Source organism: Phocoena sinus, chromosome 6 (assembly GCF_008692025.1).
Source record: "Phocoena sinus isolate mPhoSin1 chromosome 6, mPhoSin1.pri, whole genome shotgun sequence".
NCBI classification, from domain to species: Eukaryota; Metazoa; Chordata; class Mammalia; order Artiodactyla; family Phocoenidae; genus Phocoena; species Phocoena sinus.
The window spans coordinates 40870082-40891660 of NC_045768.1; the positions used below are offsets into that span (position 1 = coordinate 40870082).

Sequence of the window (21579 nt, forward strand, 5' to 3'; positions counted from 1 at the left end):
CTACCTAAGGAGACAAAAGACGTGCATGCAGAAAACTATAAGAAACTGACGAAAGAAATTAAAGATGATACAAACAGATGGAGAGATAGATCATGTTCTTGGACTGGAAAAAACAACATTGTGAAAACGACTATACTACCTAAAGCAATCTACAGATTCAATGCAATCCCTATCAAACTACCAATGGCATTTTTTACAGAACTAGAACAAAAAAATTCACAATTTGTATGGAAATGCAACAGTCCCCGAATAGCCAAAGCAATCTTGCAAAAGAAAAACAGAGAGTGGGAATCAGGCTCCCGGACTTCAGACTATACTACAAAGCTACAGTAACCATGACAGTATGGTACTGGCACAAAAACAGAAAGATAGATCAATGGAACAGGATAGAAAGCCCAGAGGTAAACCCATGCATATATGGTCACCTTATTTATTTATTTTTTTTGCAGTACATGGGCCTCTCACTGCTGTGGCCTCTCCCATTGCAGAGCACAGGCTCCGGACGCACAGGCTCAGCAGCCATGGCTCACGAGCGCAGCAGCTCCGCGGCCTGTGGGATCTTCCCAGACCGGGGCATGAACTTGTGTCTCCTGCATCGGCAGGCGCACTCTCAACCACTGCACCACCAGGGAAGCCCTGGTCACCTTATTTTTGATAAAGGAGGCAAGAATATGCCATGGAGAAATGACAGCCTCTTCAATAAGTGGTGCTGGGAAAACTGGACAGGTACGTGTAAAAGTATGAAATTAGAACACTCCCTAACACCATACACAAAAATAAACTCAAAATGGATTAAAGACCTAAAGGTAAGGCCAGACACTATAAAACTCTCAGAGGAAAACACAAGCAGAACACTCTATGACATAAATCACAGCAAGATGCTTTTTGACCCACCTCCCAGAGAAATGGAACTAAAATCAAAAATAAACAAATGGGATCTAATGAAACTTAAAAGCTTTTGCATAGCAAAGGAAACCATAAACAAGACCAAAAGACAACCCTCAGAATGGGAAAAAAATATTTGCAAATGAAGCAACTGACAAAGGATTCATCTACAAAATTTATAAGCAGCTCATTCAGCTCAATATCCAAAAAACAAACAATCCAATCCAAAAATGGGCAGAAGACCTAAACAGACATTTCTCTAAAGAAGATATACAGATTTCCAACAGACACATGAAAGAATGCTCAACACCACTAATCATTAGAGAAATGCACATCAAAACTACAATGAGGTATCACCTCACTCCAGTCAGAATGGCCATCACCAAAAAATCTAGAAAAAATAAGTGCTGGAGAGGGTGTGGAGAAAAGGGAACCCTCTTGCACTGCTGGTGGGAATGTAAATTACTACAGCCACTATGGAGAACAGTATGGAGGTTCCTTAAAAAACTAAAAATAGAACTACCATACAACCCAGCAATCCCACTACTGGGCATATACCCTGAGAAAACCATAATTCAAAAGAGTCATGTACCACAATGTTCATTGCAGCTCTATTTACAATAGCCAGGATGTGCAAACAACCTAAGTGTCCATCGACAGATGAATGGATAAAGAAGATGTGGCACATATATACAGTGGAATATTACTCAGCCATAAAAAGAAACGAAATTGAATTATTTGTAGTGACATGGATGGACCTAGAGTCTGTCATACAGAGTGAAGTCAGTCAGAAAGAGAAAAACAAATACCGTATGCTAACACATGTATATGAAATTGAAAAAAAAATTGTTCTGAAGAATCTAGGGGCAGGACAAGAATAAAGACACAGACATAGAGAATGGACTTGAGGACACGGGGTAGGGGAAGGGGAAGCTGGGACAAAGTGAGAGTGGCATGGACATATATACACTACCATATGTAAAATAGATAGCTAGTGGGAAGCAGCCACATAGCACAGGGAGGTCAGCTCAGTGCTTTGTGACCACCTAGAGGGGTGGGATAGGGGCGATGGGAGGGAGACTCAAGAAGGAGGAGATGTGGGGATATATGTACATGTATAGCTGATTCACTTTGTTATAAAGCAGAAACTAACACACCATTGTAAAGCAGTTATACTCCAATAAAGATGTTAAAAATAAATGCATTCATTTGATTATAATGCAGTTGTCCACTTTTTAAACTGCACTGTACATACAAGTCCATATTAAAGCTCTTCTAAGAAAGATATACTCAAAATAAAACTGTATAAACCTTTGCCAATAATTAAATGCTAAGATCTTTAGCTGGAAAGAATAAGTTTATGTTGAAAGCTAGTAATTTCTTAGCCTAAATGTGTCATAATTTGTACATTTGATACAGTTTACACAATGGCTTCACATGGATTATTACCTAAACATCCAGTCATCCCCCAAGATCCATAGGGTCCAAGGCCTCTGACCCACTGTGTATCAAATGTGTTTTTAAAATTAATTAATTTATTTATTATTTATATTTGGCTGTGTTAGGTCTTCGTTGCTGTGCGCAGGCTTTCTCTAGCTGCAGCAAGTGAGGGCTTCTTCCTTATGGTGTGCGGACTTCTCATTGCGGTGGCTTCTCTTGCTGCAGAGTACGGGCTCTAGGCATGCAGGCCTCAGTAGTTGTGACACACAGGCTCAGTAGTTGTGGCTCATGAGCTCTAGAGCACATGTTCAGTAGTTGTGGTGCATGGGCTTAACTGCTCTGCGGCATGTGAGATCTTCCTGGACCAGGGATCGAACCCGTGTCCCCTGCATTGGCAGGCAGATTCTTAACCACTGTGCCACCAGGGAAGTCCCCCACTGTGTATTACCTCACAAGATTCTGGCCCTATCCACTTGGGTCTTCCACAGGTTTCATTCTTATTAACAGCTTTAGGAAACTTAAAAGGTTAAATCTGTTTCCATGTTGATATGTTGGTGGTGGCTTCCCATATAATGTAAATATCCAATTATAGGGGATTAAACACATTTTGATTCATCTATATAATGGAGAACTATTCTGCTTTTACAACTGATATTGTAGAGCAGCATATTTAATTACTCAGTACTATGTTCATTAAAATAAAGCAAGTTACATAAGACAGTCTCATTTTTGTAATCCGTGGCACATATGTGTGATAGAACTGTCCACATGCAGATACACTGACTCGAGGTGCTTGGCTGGAGTATTTGTTGCTGGCAGCCAGGAGTCATAGGAAGCAGACACACTAAGTGTATGATATGAACTAACTTAGGAACTTGGTTTGTCTTTTATCCTTTCACTCTCTTTGGCTTTAGAAACTTCAAAAGCTGCAAGACACGTAAAGTTTATCTGGATTATCTTGTCATTTGGAGCACTCGGGTGTCTGCTTCAATATGCCTTAGAATCACAATTGCCAAATGAGAGCGATACTTTGTGCTTCTCACATAGCTTCTTACCAAGGATCCCAAAGCACCAGAGAAGTGTTATTTTTGCCTTCCTTCACTTCTCTGAAGAAACTCAGGATAAAGTCCTGGATAACTTGACTCATAAAATGCATCAATTAATCCAAAGCCAAACTGTCCAGGGCATGCTTCTACAAATAAATATATTTTCATTCCTAGTTCATGCTCTCAAAAGATGAATCCCACAGAACCATAAGAGGAATATGGAAATTAATAAAAATGTAGGTTATCTTCAGTCTAAAGATTACATATCTACATAGAAGATTAAGTACTTGTATCTGAAAGCAATACCAAACTTCTTGGCCTCTTATGGAGCACACTGTACATTTTTTTTCCTTTCTGCATCTTTGTGATGGCCTTTCAACTTTTAAAAGCAAATGACAGTCCCTTGCTATTTAAATTCATAACAGGAATGCAACCAGAGATAAATTATTTCCTTAAATATAAGGTTATAGCTGTGTGATCTGATTTAAATCAGCTTTAGTGATTACTGGGTAGAAGCCATTCATTTTAGCCCCCATCTTCACTTATCAGCATGAGGCATCTACCTGGTACACATCTTGCCCAAGCTTAGTCTGCAATCAGTGGCAATGACTAAAAGAAAGATGTTGGTCTCCTCACCCTCACCCCATGCTGCTACATACCAAACTATTTTTCCCTTCATTATTTTAATTCCCAAGTTATGATTTGGTCACTCAAGTTTCATAAATAAAAATTCACTTTATGTTGAAGTCCAGGATATTTTGAAAGAGTGAATCATCTTCATTTATAGTCAATACTTTAAGGCATTTATTTAGTTAATTGCTGCAATGTATCTTTCTTTGGTTAATTTTTGCTTCTATGAAAAATTTGCATTAGATATTTGTTTATTCACATGCATAATTTTTAGAGCCTGAGAGATCTAAAAAGCCAAGGATTACGAACTATTATCTGGACATGTTTAAGAGATCTACTCACTAATTTAGAGAAATAAATTACAATAGGATTCATACATATATGAATATAGGTTATATTTTAAAAACTGGGATTTTTCTCCCTAGCATGTGGAACTTTCTGGTTTTGTTTTTATTCTACACATTTAACTCTGAAATAAATAGGTTGCTACATACCATAGTAATTGTGGATGGACAAGGGTCAGCAGTAAACAATAAGCTGTCAACACAAACTAACGACGACTGAGCACGGGTAGCAAGTAGGACATGAGTGTTTTATGAGGAAAGGTCAGGAGGTTCCAGTCACAGGGAAGAAAGATAGGTTTTGCCATCCAAACTGAACACACTTTACAAGTTAATTAGGCTTCTAGAACTTGTTCCAGATGGTGGAGAAATCGTGTGAGAGACAGATATATGCCAGTGACAGAGAAGTCAGGGATGAAACCCAGAGCAAAGTCTGGTGTTGGGGAGACCAGGGAACAAGTAGATTAGGGAGAGGAGAAAAGAGAGAGGTGTGACATGGAGTGATAAGAGGAGATGAGGGCAACATAAAGCCAGAGGTGAGGTTGAGGGCTTCCACAAAGGACAGGGAAATGGGACAAGCACAGTGGTCTCGTCTCCAGGCAAGGCCACCCCACCAGGCACACAGTTAGTGTCTTCTTCACCTGCTCTTTGTGGCCACCCAGTGCAGATGGAGACAGCCACTAAACCTCAGAGCCAGATGTGGTGCAGTGCAGAGGATTCCCCAGCCAAACGGAGAGGTGTTGAGTCAAAAAACGATGCGCAGACACATTCTCTCTCTCTGTGTCTCGTATCTACTGACTCAAAATTATAATGGCCTTACACTTTTTAAGTATTCCATGAGGTCAAATTAATTATATATATACAAAAAATTATATATAAAAAAATATATTATGCCAAATATTTATCAAAAGAGTTCATATCCTACATAAACTAAATTATAAAAATGATACATTGCAAACATTTCTTAATAAAGTGCTGTGACTTATCACTATATTGTGAGACAAGGCTGGGACCAGGGTGAGGAAAGTTAGGCACTTGCATTGGGCACAAAATTTAAGGAGGCTTCCAAAATCTTAGCAATCAAGAGAAGTAACATTTTAATGCCATATTTTTTGAAATATAAAATTTAAATTGTCCAGATTTCAGACAATACTACAAAGCTACAGTAATCAAAGCAATGTGGTATTGGCACAAAAACAGACATATGGATCAATGGAACAAAATAGAGAGCCCAGAAATAAACCCACACACCTATGGACAATTAATCTTCAACAAACGAGGCAAGAATATACAATGGGGAAAAGACGGTCTCTCCAGCAAGTGCTGTTGGAAAAGTTGGACAGCCACATGTAAGTCAATGAAGTCAGAACACACCCTCACACCATACACAAAAATAAACTCAAAATGGCTTAAAGACTTAAATATAAGACATGATACCACAAAACTCCTAGAAGAGAACATAGGCAAAACATTCTCTGACATAAATCATACCAATGTTTTTCTTAGGTCAGTCTCCCAAGGCAATAGAAATAAAAGCAAAAATAAACAAATGGGACCTAATCAAACTTATAAGCTTTTGCACAGCAAAGGAAATAAACCATAAACAAGAAAAGACAACCTACAGAATGGAAGAAAAATATTTGCAAATGATGCAACCGACAAGAGCTTAATTTCCAAACTATACGAACAGCTCATACAACTCAATAACAAAAAAACAAACAACCCGATCAAAAAATGGGCAGAAGACCTAAATAGACATTTCTCCAAAGAAGACATACAGATGGCCAATAGGCACAGGAAAGGATGCTCATCATCACTAATTATTAGAGAAATGCAAATCAAAATTACAATGAGGTACCACCTCTCACCAGTCAAAATGGCCATCATTAAAAAGTCTACAAATAATAAATGTTGGAGAGGGTGTGGAGAAAGTAGAACCCTCTTACACTGTTGGTGGGAATGTAAATTGGTCCAGCCACTATGGAAAACAGTATAGAGGTTCCTATAAAAACTAAAAATAGAGTTATCATAGGATCCAGCAATCCCACTCCTGGGCATATACCCAGACAAACTATAATTCAAAAAGATACATGCACCCCTATGCTCACAGCAGCACTATTTGCAACAGCCAAGACACAGAAACAACCTAAATGTCCATCGACAGATGAAAGGATAAAGATGTGCTACATACATATATACAATGGAATATTAGCCATAAAAAAGAATGAAATAATGCCATTTGCAGCAACATGGATGGAACTAGAGATGATCATACTAGCGAAGTTAAGTCAGAAAGAGGAAGACAAATACCAAATGATATCACTGATATGTGGAATCTAAAATATGACACAAATGAACATATCTATGAAACAGAAACAGACTCACAGACATAGAGAACAGACTTGTGGTTGCCAAGGGGGAAGGGTGTGGGGGAGAGAAGGATTGGGAGTTTGGGATTAGCAGATACAAACTAGTATATATAGGATGGATCAACAACAAGGTGTTACTGTATAGCACAGGGCACTATAATCAATATCCTGTAATAAACCACAATGGAAAAGAATATATATATACATAAAACTAAATCACTTTGCTGTACCAGAAACTTACACAACACTGTAAGTCAACTATACTTCAATAAAATTTTAAAAATATATTGCTAAAAAAATTAATTTATCCATGATGAACAAAGTATCCAAATGGCCATGATGAAGAAAATACCAAAATTTTAAACAAAGATCCCACGCACAGCTCACCTCCCTCCCTCACCCTAATCCTGGTTCTGTTGAATCCTGATTACCGAGGGATTTTTTTGGCACCTCTGTAAATTTTCTGCCCGAGACCAAGTATCTCACTCACTTCACCCTAGTTCTGGCCCTAGCATGAGGTCTTTGGTAAAAGAATAGGCCACTCTTAACCATCCTCAATCCTCTTGTCTCCCTCCCTGTGATGCCCACTGCATTTCTGCAAAGCTACAACAGCTGAAGGGGCAGCCGTTATACATCCTCAGATTCCACAGTCCCCTCGAAACTCCAGTCCCTGGCTGCTCTGGGCCTCACAGAGATAGTGCCCTCACTGCAGAGACAGAACCGACAAGATTAGATTCTGCTGATTCAATATTACCTGAGGCCTGTGTTCTCCCAGGAGCCCATCATTTCCAAGGGGATTTGGTCCCCGTCTTTACTCTCATTATATCCCCAGCCTCTACCACAGTTTCTGGTACACGGCATGTACCCTTCCCAAAAAACTTGTTGAATTAACAAGGAACTCCTTTAGATTACACACAGAGGTGAATAAAAGCAACCCCCAAAATAAAAGAAAGAAATTAAAGGTAGTTGAAGAAATGAATTAGTGTTGCGTAAATTACAATTTAAAGAATCTGGATTCAGAAAATCCAAATAGCTTAAAAAACAAATCAGCAGGCTCCCACAGTATGGCCAGCAACATCAGCTAGCGCTCGCTCTACTCTCTCTAATGGGGAAACAGCAGACTACAAGAGACTGAGCTGTATCAGCCTCTATTTCCAACAGACTCACGTTCAACTTTCGCTCACAAAAAAAAAAAAGCTGGGAAAATTTTACTAACCCTTTTTTTTTTTAAATAGTTAATATAAAATTATAGCAAAGGGGCTTCCCTGGTGGCGCAGTGGTTGGGAGTCTGCCTGCCAATGCAGGGGACGTGGGTTCGTGCCCCGGTCCGGGAAGATCCCACATGCCGCGGAGCGTTGGGCCCGTGAGCCATGGCCGCTGAGCCTGCGCGTCCGGAGCCTGTGCTCCACAACGGGAGAGGCCACAGCAGTGAGAGGCCCATGTACTGCAAAAAAAAAAAAAAAAAATTATAGCAAAAAAAGAACCTGAACTTTAGTAAGACAGCTGGAACAATCCGCAGCGGCGGTGGCAGCGTTGGGAGAAGAGATTTGATTTACTTGATTTTCTGTGGTTTTTGGTTGTTCGCTAGTCTCACGGTGATGGAAGCTGCACATTTTTTCGAAGGGACGGAGAAGCTGCTGGAGGTTTGGTTCTCCCGGCAGCGACCTGACGCAACCCAAGGATTTGGGGATCTTCGCACCATCCCAAGATACAAGTGGGACATACTTCTGAAGGATGTGCAATGTTCAGTCATAAGTGTGACAAAAACTGACAAGCAGGAAGCTTATGTACTCAGTGAGAGTAGCATGTTTGCCTCCAAGAGACCATTCATTTTGAAGACATGTGGTACCCCCCTCTTGCTGAAAGCGCCGGTTCCTCTGTTGAAACTTGCTAGGGATTACAATGGGTTTGACTCAATTCAAAGCTTCTTTTATTTTCGTAAGAATTTCATGAAGCCTTTTCACCAAGGGTACCCACACAGGAATTTCCAGGAAGAAATAGAGTTTCTTAATGCAATTTTCCCAAATGGAGCTGCATATTGTATGGGACACATGAATTCTGATTGTTGGTACTTGTATACTTTGGATTTCCCAGAGAGTCGAGGAATCAGTCAGCCATATCAAACCCTGGAAATTCTGATGAGTGAGCTTGACCCAGCAGTTATGGACCAGTTCTACATGAAAGATGGTGTTACTGCAAAGGATGTCACTCATGAGAGTAGAATTTGTGATCTGATATCAGGTTCTGTCATTGATGCCACACTGTTCGATCCTTGTGGGTATTTAATGAATGGAATGAAATCAGATGGAATTTACTGGACTATCCACATCTATCCACATCACTCCAGAACCAGAATTTTCTTATGTTAGCTTTGAAACAAACTTAAGTCAGACCTCCTATGATGACCTGATCAGGAAAAGTTGTGGAAGTCTTCAAGCCAGGAAAATTTGTGACCACCTAGTTTGCAAATCAGAGTTCTAAATGTCGCACAGTGCTTTCTTCGCCCCAGAAGACTGAAGGTTTTAAAGGTCTTGATTGCCAGAGTGCTCTATTCAGTGATAACAATTTTGTTTTTACCAGTTTTGCTAAGAAGCATCAACAACAGCAGAGTTGATTAAGAAAAATGACGAAAAAAAGCAAAAAGAGAACACACACAGAAGAAGGTGGTGGCTGCTTTTTAGATATTGATACCAAGGGCCATGCTTTCCATAACCACCCCCTTGTAGGTGCAGAAAGCCCTAGATGTAATGATAGTGTAATCATTTTGAATTGTATGCATTATTATATCAAGGAGTTAGATATCTTGCATGAATGCTCTCTTCTGTGTTTAGGTATCCTATGTCACTCTTGCTGTGAAATTGAAGTGCATGTAGAAAAAACTTTTCACTATATGAAACTTTACAACACTTGTGAAAACAATTCAATCTGGTTTATGCACAGTGTAATATTTCTCCAGGTATCATCCAAAATTCCCCACAGACAAGGCTTTCGTCCTCATTAGGTGTTGGCCTCAGCCTAGCCATCTGGGACTGTTCTATTCAATTGCTACCAGGATTTTGCATCCAGTTACCTCCACTTACTAGAACATATTCTCTACTAATGTTATTGAAACCAATTTCTACTTCATACAGATGTTTTTGCAGCACCAATCAAAGTTCTTCCACGAGTCGAGTCCTCTATGAAAATGACTGCAGTTAACCATTTCGTGTGTTACTATCTCACTGCTTCCTATACTTGTATGACTTTAACTGATTCGTTCCTCACCACGGTGTCTCCCTCCCAACCACACCCCCTCCATAAAGCAATACACTGTTACACTGTGGGTTTACACTAACCTTATACCCTAGAGGGGGGATGGGGGATGGACCCTGGGCTTAATTTTCTTTTAAGGTCAAGGGAGTTTGGCATTTTTCGTTACCGTGAGCTCTTTTGGAATAAGCTGGTGTTGATTAGCAAAGAAGGTGTAGATTGATACTAGGGAATACTGGCAGAACTGTATGGAAACTGTATGCCATTCTGTGCCCCCTGTTAAATGAGATTAGCTTCTCATGAGTACCATGCCTTTATTAACTTGCTAAGTAGTAGTATAGAAGAATTATCACTAAATTTCTTAGCAAGGAGATTTAAGATAAAGGTTGTACTGGATTCAACAAGTCAAGTTAGCTCAGATGATTCACCTTAACTTTTACTTCTGTAGCCATTTCCACTCATTTCTATTAATAAAATGCCATAAACTTTGGTTCAAAGCAGAACTGATGTCTTTGCCATCTTGTGACTTAAAAAGTTCTGTGACTTTGTGATGCATGTGATAGTGTTCTGACAGTTCCTCTTACTGGTATTTCTTTCTCCATGGAGTAACATCAAGTGATGAATGAGAACTGTTTAGGTTATTCAGACATGCTACACAGTGAAGCAGAATGCTATTCGTAAAACATAACACACAAAATTCCAAAATGGTCAATGGGAAATGCCTAGAAATACAGGCTTAAAAGAGTTTTTAGCCTTTTAGCTGTATCTGCTAATATGGACAATTCAGCAGCTGATAAATGAGCAAAGTTGACACAATTTTGTATTTCTTCTTGTCCTCAAACAAGTTTTGATTCTTTCTGGATTGATGCAGGGATGTTTTTGTTCCTTCTGTATTTATAAATGAAATACTTCTTTTTTAGTGTTTCTAAACATAAATTCTACTTGGTTTGAAATCAAGTGGTTGGTTGGAACACTTTTGACTTTTAAACATGTTGTTGATTCAAAGCTTCACTGAAGAAATTTCAATCAATGGATCAGTCTGATTCTGTAATTAGCGCACAGTACCTTATGTTTTGGTGCTATTATGAGGACCAATGCTCAAAGTGGATTTTGCTCTTGAACAGTGTCCCAGTAGATTTGATCAACATTTATTGGCTTGAGGTCTGATTTCCACCCCCCCGCAATAGATTTAAGACTTCTATTTAATGTCGAAAAACTGCACAAATTTGTATGGAACAAAGCCTAGAAAAATGAAAAATATAGATTGAATAGTAATCTAAATTAATCCTAGTGTGTATGATAGAGGAGGGAAAATTTTGGTGCCATAATTTCTCTCGTCATGGTGTTTGACTTAAATCAATTGAAATGTATTTCTGTACCACAATTTAAGCTTCAATAAAGGTTTGCTTAATTCATTGTCTAGTGACATTCAGAAAGTTTTCTGTTGATGTATTTTTTAAATAGTATACATGACCAAATACTAGACCTCTAAAGTTTTTATAATTAATTGAGTAAATCAATATTTAATGATCATTTTTTAAAGATTTATAGGAGTTGTCATAAAGATAAGATCTTTAAGCTCCTGGGAGAACAGATTTAAACATTTTTTTTGTCAGTGGCTTCATACCTGAAGCTCAAACGAAATCATCTGGGCTATATACAAGGATATCAAAGAGTAGAAAGGGTGTAAGTAGTAAGAATAAGAATGCTAGAGTTTGGAGCTAGAAGAGTGAAAAGTCTGAAGGTGGAATAGTCTAACATTTATTATGAAAGAGCCTCTTGATGGTGGGGTGGGGGCAGAGTTTAACTCATGGTTATTTCTATTAACTAGAACAGAGTTATAAGCTTTTCATCATTGTGCCATTCAGGTACATATCTCATCATCTGGCAAAATTTCAGTTCTTCATCTACAATAAGCTAAGAACTGGAATCTTATAAAAATGTGTATTTGGATCTTTCTCAGAATAAGCTTATCAGAAAATTGTCCAAAATCTGAGTTAAAAAGGGTTGATCGTAGAAGAGCAGGTTGTTACATATGTGTGCAATACCTACAGCACCAGATTCTCTTACATGAACTGGTAACTGAGTTTGGCAGGCACTTGGTGTTAATCAGATTCAGGGACATAATCTGAAAAATATGGTAAATGTGGTATCACACTATGAAAGATAAAAGACTTTTATCGTCCTAGCCAGGTAACTCATCATTTCCTGGCTACCCACCTTCAAACTTTACATTCCCATCTACCCTTCTCTTTTTGTCATAATGGAAGAAGTCTTGGTCCTTTGGATTCCATCCACCCATTCCTACCTTCAGAGATTTTGTAACTGAGTTCACTGCAAGCATGTCCACTGTTGATCACCATCAGTTTGTTTTACTTTTCTAGTTTTTTCCCACTTGCATTTGCTCCTTAGAGTCTACTTTGTTAGTCCTTTACAAGATCCTTTACAAGAATTGGTAAGTGTCAATTCTTACCCCCAAACTGAACCCTCTTCAGACTACTTCTTGCAATCCAGAATTTTCCTGAGTTGCTCAAACCAGAAACCTAGGATGAAATTGAGGCGGGGTCATAGAGGTCTGTTATGTGACTCAGATTGGAAAAAAGCCACTGGCAGTGTCAAGAGATGTCCAATATGCTGCTGGATATGTGAGCTAGGAGCCCATAAAAATAGATCAAGATTTGTAACTAAACATCTTGATTGGATGTATATTTAAAAAAATAGTACCTTGAACCTTTACACCCTAGCTTCAACAGTCCCCAATTCTGCTTTGGTATATTCATCTGTCCACTGTACACACCTCTTATTAGGTAAGATTTATAAAATTGAAATACACAAATCTTAACTACAATTTTGAAAATGGATACTTTTAGCCCACAGCCATATCAGAACAAAGGAAGGTTCCCTTATACTCCTACCTAAGCAACAAAGCATTACCACTACTTTCGTTGGTAGCTTAACTACTGTCCATACTTTTTCACCACAAACTAGCATTTCCTTCCTCTGCAGCTCTGAAACTAAATTGAATCACTTGATGCTTTCATTAGTATAAAGTTTTGAGAGGTTGAACCATGTATTTCTTTTTATTGCTGAGTAGTATTCCATTGTATGAATGTACCACAATTTGTTTGGCTATTCTCCTGTTAATGAACATTTTGTTTCCAATTTTGGGAAAATATGAATAAAGCTGCTATGAACATTTGGAAAAAATATCAACAAACATGGGTTTAACACATCTGTCTAGAGCAGGAGCCCTTTTCTTGGGGTGCAGTAGGGAAATGGGCTGCGAAAGTAGAACCCTCAAAACTGATCACACATCCTATGTGCATTTTTCAATGTCTTCTTCAGATTTCGTTAATAAGCACTGTTTTAAAGACTTATAAATGGCAAAGCTCATCCCAGACTTGGCTCAATAAAGCATTTTCTATAAAATAAAATATCACTAATTATGATGTATTCCACTTCAACCTAGTGGGATTTTCACCAATCTGGAGGATTTCTGGTGGCACCAATGATATTGCTTTTTAAATTCTCTTACTATTCTCAGGCCAAGTACACCTCTGCCCATAAGCATTCTAAAGTCGATTATTCAGCTTGTGTATGACAGGCTGGAGCCCTGCCAGAGATGGATAGCAAAATCAACTACCCGATGGTAAAGCGCTTTACAAGCAGCCGTTGCCTCCAGCCATTTAGTGACTTCGCAGCCCTTGGAGGACAAATGTCTGCCTGTGACCTCTGACAATGCTTTCTTTACCTGTTAGCCCATTTTCCCCTCACCCTGCTCTCCACTTTGCCCCCAGAGTTCCTGCACACTCAGACCTACAAGTATTCCCAAGTATATAAGATTTAATGATTTTAAGTATTGGCAGGACTCTAGATCATCTAACCCAAAGGTTTCCACACAGAAGAAAGGGATCAGCAGAATATCAAATGGGTCGGATTTTACTTCCCGCCCTTGCTGCTGCCTCCTTTCACATACATGCCAGAGAAGTATCAGTGTTCTATGTAATAGTTAATTTGAGGAAAAATCATTTCCATTAGAAGAGCACACTCATTTTGCAGAGGAAGACAAAGCATTAAGCCATTATATTACTCATGACTCTTGGTAGCAATAATAGAAATGCAAGTCAGGCTGCCTTAAGGTTGAAGAAAGAGTGGAGAGACTTACTGGCTTATTAATAAAATGACAGGGTCCCAGGGATCATTGCTTCAGGCAAGCCTGGATGAGGGCTCACAAAGGATCCTTAGTACTAGTTTTCTATCTTGTGGTTTGGCTCCCTTCATGTGAGCATCCTTCTTAGCCTGGCCTTTCACTATGACTGCCAGAGCTATAGCAAGCCCGGGGCACTCGCCTCCCATACCTCAGAAGCTTCAACAAACGGAGAGCTTAATTGCTCAATACTTCCAAATTAATTCCTGAAATCGAATATCATTGTCCAGGTCTCTGTCCTATGTCCCATACTTGAGCCCATCATTACAAGCAGAGGGCGTGAAACATAATGATTGGCCAGATTCGAGTAACATGCCCAGATCTAGAGCAAGGGCATTAGAACAGCCTCACACAAACTGTGGGGACCGAGAACAAAGGGCAAGTATTCTCTTGGAGAAAACCCAGGGTGCTGTTAGTAGAAAAAAAGGATCTGATGCTGGGAAGTCTGATATAAACAAACATACAAAATCTAGACCTCATTACAAATGGGAAGATTAAGTGATATACCCAAGGTCAAATATAACTCAGGAGTGACAGAAACAGGACAAAAACCTGTATTTCCTTTTTTTTCAGATTGGAATATATTTGACCTACATTTCTTTACATCCAATCTAGGTGGATACATTCTTTTGCTAGGGCTGCCATAACAAAATACCACCAACCGGGTGGCTTAAACAACAATTGTGAGAAATTAATTTTCTCACAATTCTAGAGGCTAGAAGTCTGAGATCAAGGTGTCAGCAGGGTTGGTTTCTTCTGAAGCCTCTCTCCTTGATTTGCAGATGGCCGTCTTCTCCCTGTCTTCACGTGGTCTCCCCTCTGTGGGTGTCTGTGTCCTAATCTCCTCCTCTTATAAGGACATAAGTCATATTGGATTAGGGACCACCCTAATGATCTCATTTTAATTTAATTACTTATTGAAAGACCCCATCTCCAAATATAGTCACATTCTGAGGTACTGGGGGGTTAGGACTTCAACATATGAATTTGGAGGCAGGGAACACGACTCAGTCCATAGCAATGGGCTTCATTACACCAAGCAAGTTGTACGTACTTTACATAAATAAGTGAAGGTAAACACACAAATGGTGACCCCATACAGATATGGGTGTGAATGCACCTCTGTCCTGGCAATATAGACACAGGGGCACACATTTGCCATTTGGGTATCTTAGTGAGTGTATATCCACCAAGACGACCTAAACAAGTCAACAGCCTTTGTCCATCACAAATTTCATCAAGAAAAGATTACATAAATTGTACTTGCAGCAATTCTAACATTTTTTCCAAGTAAATTACTTTAAAAAATAGCAAGTTCTCCTGAAATTTTTATCAAGTAAGACAAATCTTTTACACCATTTATACAAATGTCAGTCTCAACATTATCTTTTTCACACTCCTTATGCATAAGGCAATAAGGAATGGAAAGTACAGAGATTAATTTAGGTAACAATTACCATAATTCACAATTGCATTAGCACCTATTAAGGTTCATTGTTCTGTGGAAATTTTAATGATACATTCCTGAGTGAATAAAAGCAGAAGATGATTGGAAGTAAAATTGTTTCCATGTATGCTGACAGGACTGCTGAGTGTAATTATACATTTCAGAGGCGACCTGTTTGGAGTTTACTCCATAATTTTATGTAAATGTTAAATAACTTCATGTGTTCTTCCTCCCGGGTTAAATGCTAATTTGTGTTATTCCAACAAGGGGAGTGCTGCAGGGTTATTAACGGACTTGCTCTGTCAATGAAGCTGGCTTCTGAAAAATAGCTCCATGTACTTCAAAACGATAGAGGTGTCTTTGGTTTTTCTTCATTTTACATCTTATTGGTGGGCTGCCAAACTTTTAGTTCTGAAAACAGCTATTCATTGTTAAAATTTGTAGCAAAGACGCAAGAAGTGAGAAATTATTCTCCTAAATATAATCAAGTTCATTCATAGTGCTGGTTTGCATCAACTTCTTAGTCCCAAAAGAATACAGGGAAATAGGTATAATAGTTTTAATATGTAGATACACATGGCTCTCTATGTGCAGATTTCTCCCAATTCCTAGAAACTAAAGCAGAACCAGTACATAGTAGGTGCCCTTAATTATGTGCTGACTGTTGGAAAAGTCCCAATCTTTACAAACCCTCATGAAACAAACAAGAATAAAGTCTGCCAAAGCACAGTGGGCCTGTGGTGCTTCTGCAGAAATGTTCGCCCTTACTGCCCACGTATATATGGCCCCAAACCAACAGAAAACCAGAAAAACAGATGGAAAAGGGAGATGATATAAAAAGCAGCACATCCATTTAAGAGAGTTGAAAAACAATAATATGTTCTCCTCCAACTTCATTAGCAGATCCCAATATAAGACAATCAAAATACTCTGCTTTAATATTACAAGATACTTTGGAGAGGAGGTTGGAAAACAGTCAAATCATTTGTTTGGCCTCTGAGTGTCACAGAGAGGAACTGCAGGATGTGAGCTTTTGAAGGGGCCCATGAAGTCATCTGGTGAGGAAACACACCTAGTATGCTTCACAAAGACAGACCAGGTAGGCTGAGTACCAGGTAGAACGAGTACCTGCACTGCCTAACTCCCAGGCTCGTGTCCTCACTTCCATACACAGCCCAACCCTAGGATGATCAGGCTTGAAAATTCTCCTAACCCTTTCTCCAGGGGTCGGTGTTTTGGAACAAAAAGAACAGTGGTTGTAGGTTCAGACCAGTTAGGGTGAGTCTCAGCTCACTTGTCCAAACTATACCAGCCCTTTATCAAGGACATGTGAATGATCAATAGGCTTTCTTATTATGAAACAGCCAGTAAGGATCTGGGTGGCCTGGAATGGACTGAAAAAGCAGGGACAGAAAGACACTAAAGACACTAAAAAAAAAAAAAAAAAAAAATCCTATCTTTATCTGCTGAGGCTCCCCTGGGACTGGTTCATCTTTTGGTCACAGAGGGAAGAGGGAATGGGAATTGGTAGGATAATTAGAAGGCTTAATATTTATTTGAATTCTTAAAAACAATCATTAACAAAGCATTTAGGAACTGCTCTGATAGCTATCCAGCATTAGGTGTACACAAATCTATATTGTTCAACAGAGGATAATCTGTACTATGATTTTCTTTATTTAATTCTACAAAACTCTGGAGACTCGTATACTACGCTTCACAATTACTTAGTCATATCAATGATTTCTCTTCTTCATACGTCAATATCTAAGTGTCAGAGTGTCCATCTCCCTATCAGTGTAAAAGTTTGCTGAATCCAGTCCCATTTGAGAAACATTCCTCAAATAGAATGTCATCATGAGTACTACCATCAAAATCACCACCAATAAACATTAACTGATTTTCCTCCACTAAACAAAAGCTTTATTTCTAAAGGAGATTTTAATCTATTTGCTGGAGACCAAAAACTACAATTAAAAGTCTATAGTTGTCTAAACTCCAAAGGTTGTTGCCTGAATGGCATTTAAGTTCCCAAATTGCATTTGACTTTCCTTTGTGAGATCTTATTTCTCCAATATCTCTCCGTCTCTCTTCTTCCCTCTATTCCTAACGTGCTTATGCCTGCTGTTCTACCAACGCAAAAACATGTTTCATAGAGAGTTTCCTCCATCTCAAGTTTTGCCAACTTTATCCCAGTTTCACAAACACATATACAGAGATGTCACATGTAGTGATAACATGGCCTAGAGTAAGATAAAACATAAGCCAATAGTGGATAAATTTTAAAACAAGGCACTATTTTGGTGATTCAGATAGCAGATGTCAACTCAGAATACATAGTGACACATATCAGGAGGCAACTGCTGTTGAGAATTTAGGAACTACAAATAACTATTGAATCATTTCCCAAACAACTCACCATGCTAAGGAAGAAGTCAAAAATAGAAGTACGTTAAGTACTTCAGTTTGTCTCCAAAGTAAGGGGCACTGATTATACTTATTTTTATTCTTAAACACTCTTTTACTAATACGAGCTAATGTCTGTGTTCCTTCCTGTCAGTATCTGTCTCTTTACCAGTTTTATTTTCCAACAAAGTACTTAAATTCTTGAAAATTTAATAAAAAATTATTTTTAATCTATCTGTCTTTCCCATTAGAACCAAGCTGAAAGAGAGAGAGCAGGGACTATCTCTGTCTTGGTTATGGCTGTATCTCCAGGACTAGAGGAGTCTCTGACATGCAGTAGATGCTTGAAAAATATTTTTGAAAGAACTGAAGTGTGCATACTACATAGTGGCAAAAGAATTACTTAGTGGCTAAGTGGCTCTAAGAGTTTGCTTGATTAATTAACTGAAACCTGGTAGGCCACACTAAACCAAGATGAAATGCCAGGGCTCGGTTTGTATGTTGTAGAAGACAGTCTCCAAGACCCAGGGAAATTGGAATGCTAGAGTAGATCTGTCATCTAAGAACTGCTCACCCAACCCCTTCCTATACCCAAACAAGTTCTACCAAGACCCTTCACCAGAGCAGTGAGAAACACAACTGTCAAGGGAAGACCCTTGAGGGTACTTGCTTCACCATACTTGCCTTTGAAGCCTGGAGATTCTCTACCTATTCAGTCCAGGAACATCACTACTAATGTGCTGCTTGGGCCTCACCTATAGAGGCTCTGATTCCCAAGCTCCTGGAGCATCTAATTTCAGTGTTTTGACACCCAAAAGTCTTCACCATCTGTCTCATTATCTCCAGCATTTACTTCTCTTTCAGTTTCTAGTCATGTAGGACATCCTATGGTAAAATGATTAAAGTCCCTATTGAAACAACCCAGTCTGTTCCATCCAGAGCCCTCTGGAAAAAAAACCAACCTTCAATAGAATTGATGTGGGCCTCCAGTGCCACAATTCTTTAATTTCTACTGACAATGCTCTCTTTTTAGCAAAATGCTTAGGCAGTCTAGGAAGAAAGAATACAAAGTATATTCAGAATCACAGCCTGACTCTGTACCCAAAATCACTGCTCCTGTTTGAAGGTCTCATTTCTGAGTCAGCCCCTGTATACCCAATTCCTTCTGCACATTCAGAGAATTTCTGCCACTGCTATTCTCTGAAATTGACTTCCATCGTGACCTTTCCAGTTCACTAGTTTGTCTAAATCCCAGTAATGGTCGTGTCCAAGCTCTTTTCCTTGAATATCCTGAACCCCAATAAAATTGGTGAGTGTGGCTTTTTAACTGTCAATTAATGGTACTATTTGTCCAGTCACAAGGAGGAACTTTAGTGGGGTGATGGCTATCCATAAATAGGTAAACCTAAGCCTCTGGTCCAGCCTAGCTAAAACCCCCTCATGTGCATAATTTTACCCAGGGTCAAAAATTCCTTCCTGGGGCCTCCCTGGTGGCGCAGTGGTTAAGAATCCATCTGCCAATGCAGGGGACAAGGGTTCAAACCCTGGTCCGGGAAGATCCCACATGCCAAGGAGCAACTAAGCCCGTGTGCCACAACTACTGAAGCCTGCGTGCCTAGAGCCCGTGCTCCTAACATGAGAAGCCACCGCAATGAGAAGCCCGCACACCGCAACAAAGAGTAGCCCCCACTCGCCGCAACTAGAGAAAGCCCATGTGCAGCAACAAAGACCCAACACAGCCAAAAATAAAAATTAATTAACTAAAAAAAAATTCTTTCCTTGTAGTAATTAAATTCATAGGGGCACTAGTGCATTTTTCAGAATGCTGGGATGCTAGCAGTTTTGTGAATAATGTATTTTAAAATACTTTATTATGCTTACTCCTAAGAGTGGCATTGAAACTGGGCAATGCAAGTACCATATTATTTGAATATTTTTAAGCTACATTGATTATTGGGGGATATAGCAACATATGTGTAATGATGAGATGATAAAGGTGTTGATTCACTATCCAACAGCATATTTATTTATCCCTCTTAAGATATTTTAAAATATCACAGTAAAATAAACTTTATGTGAAAAATGAAATACTTCAGAATCAGAGTAATTGTGTAAATTAAATTTCTAAAATGTACAGTTAACCCTGAAAGTTCACTTAGCAAATGTTTCTGTATATTTTTATAGTGAACACAAATTTAACATAGTAATGCCCCCCTTTTCTCTTTAATAGTAAAAGTGGATCCACAAAAATTCAATTTATTATATTTTTTAAAATTCATAAGCATTATTTAATTCTTTACAAATTTCTTGCATTTTGCAAAACCAGCATTTCTGTTAAAAAGGCATTATATATAACTTGAGACTTTTACTGTAGCTTCTTACTGGTTAAAAGCTTTTTGGAAGGGAATAGGACCTACAAATTTGGTAACTTTATAAGTAAGAATTTAAAAGGTTTCATTGTGATTATATTTCAGTCTAAACATCTCCATTGTCACCTGTGAAAACACAAAATACAACTCAAATCCTATAAAACCTATGATAAATTTTTTCCCCTATACATTAAATTGACTTAGTAATATTCTCTTAGGTAGATGTTTTCTTCCTTCTCCTTGGTGCACTAAAACTCGACGTTAAATCAAAAAAAAAATCTAAATGAATTTTTAAATGTCCTTATGCCCCCATAAGTTAATAGGTATGTGGAGCACAGGACAATTGTAGCAGCCAGTTTTTAAGAAAAGTCTTAAATTCATATAATTTTAATCTTTTTAATAAAAAAAATTCATCAAATGTGATTTAAATTTTATATCTTTCTAAGACTTCTTATATAAATAAATTCACAAAGCAGAAAATGATCCTTTGACAGACCATGTTCACTGGCTTACAAATAAATTATGACTCTCTTCTAAACAGGGCCAATTAGGGTCACTTGCTATCACTCAGCAAATAGTTAGCCATCCATGTTTCCCAGAAAATGCTTCTGCTGTATTCGTATAAAGCTCGGCTTTTTAATAAAAATTCAAGGACTTTTCCAAATTGAGCTTGGAAATATTAGTTTAAACTGTCCTTATGGTCCTGCATCTAATCACATGGAGTTCTGGTACCTGAGCCCACATAAGCACCAATATGGATTTCTACTGCCACAACCATTTGCATTGTATCAGCTTTAAATCTTGTTTAACTGAAGCTCAGACACCAAATGCCATTCCCTTGTTTCTCCATTCCAATATGAACCTTAACTGTTGATACGCTGCACATGGTTTTACATTTATGTTTACTTTACAGTCACTCGTTTGATAATATGTTAAGCTTGAGAGTAAACAGTCAAGAATTAGGCAAAGCACAAAACAAACTTTCAAAAATATTGCTACTTCCTATATGAAAACACATACGCACGTGCATGCACACACAAACACACACTCAAAGAATGAATTGTTTATTTTGATTACTTTCTATAACATCAAATAATGACTTGTTTATTTTGATTATCTTTTCTTAAACTAACTCTATTAGATGCAGGCATGCTCATGTAGGCCGGTAGTGAAAACTCAAAAGGACCATT

The 21579-nt window shown here is 38.5% G+C and overlaps 1 pseudogene; it reads left to right on the top strand.

The window, feature by feature from the left end:
• Positions 1–8309: 8309 nt before the first annotated feature.
• Positions 8310–9543, top strand: LOC116755728 (annotated as a pseudogene).
• The last annotated feature ends 12036 nt before the right edge of the window (positions 9544–21579 follow it).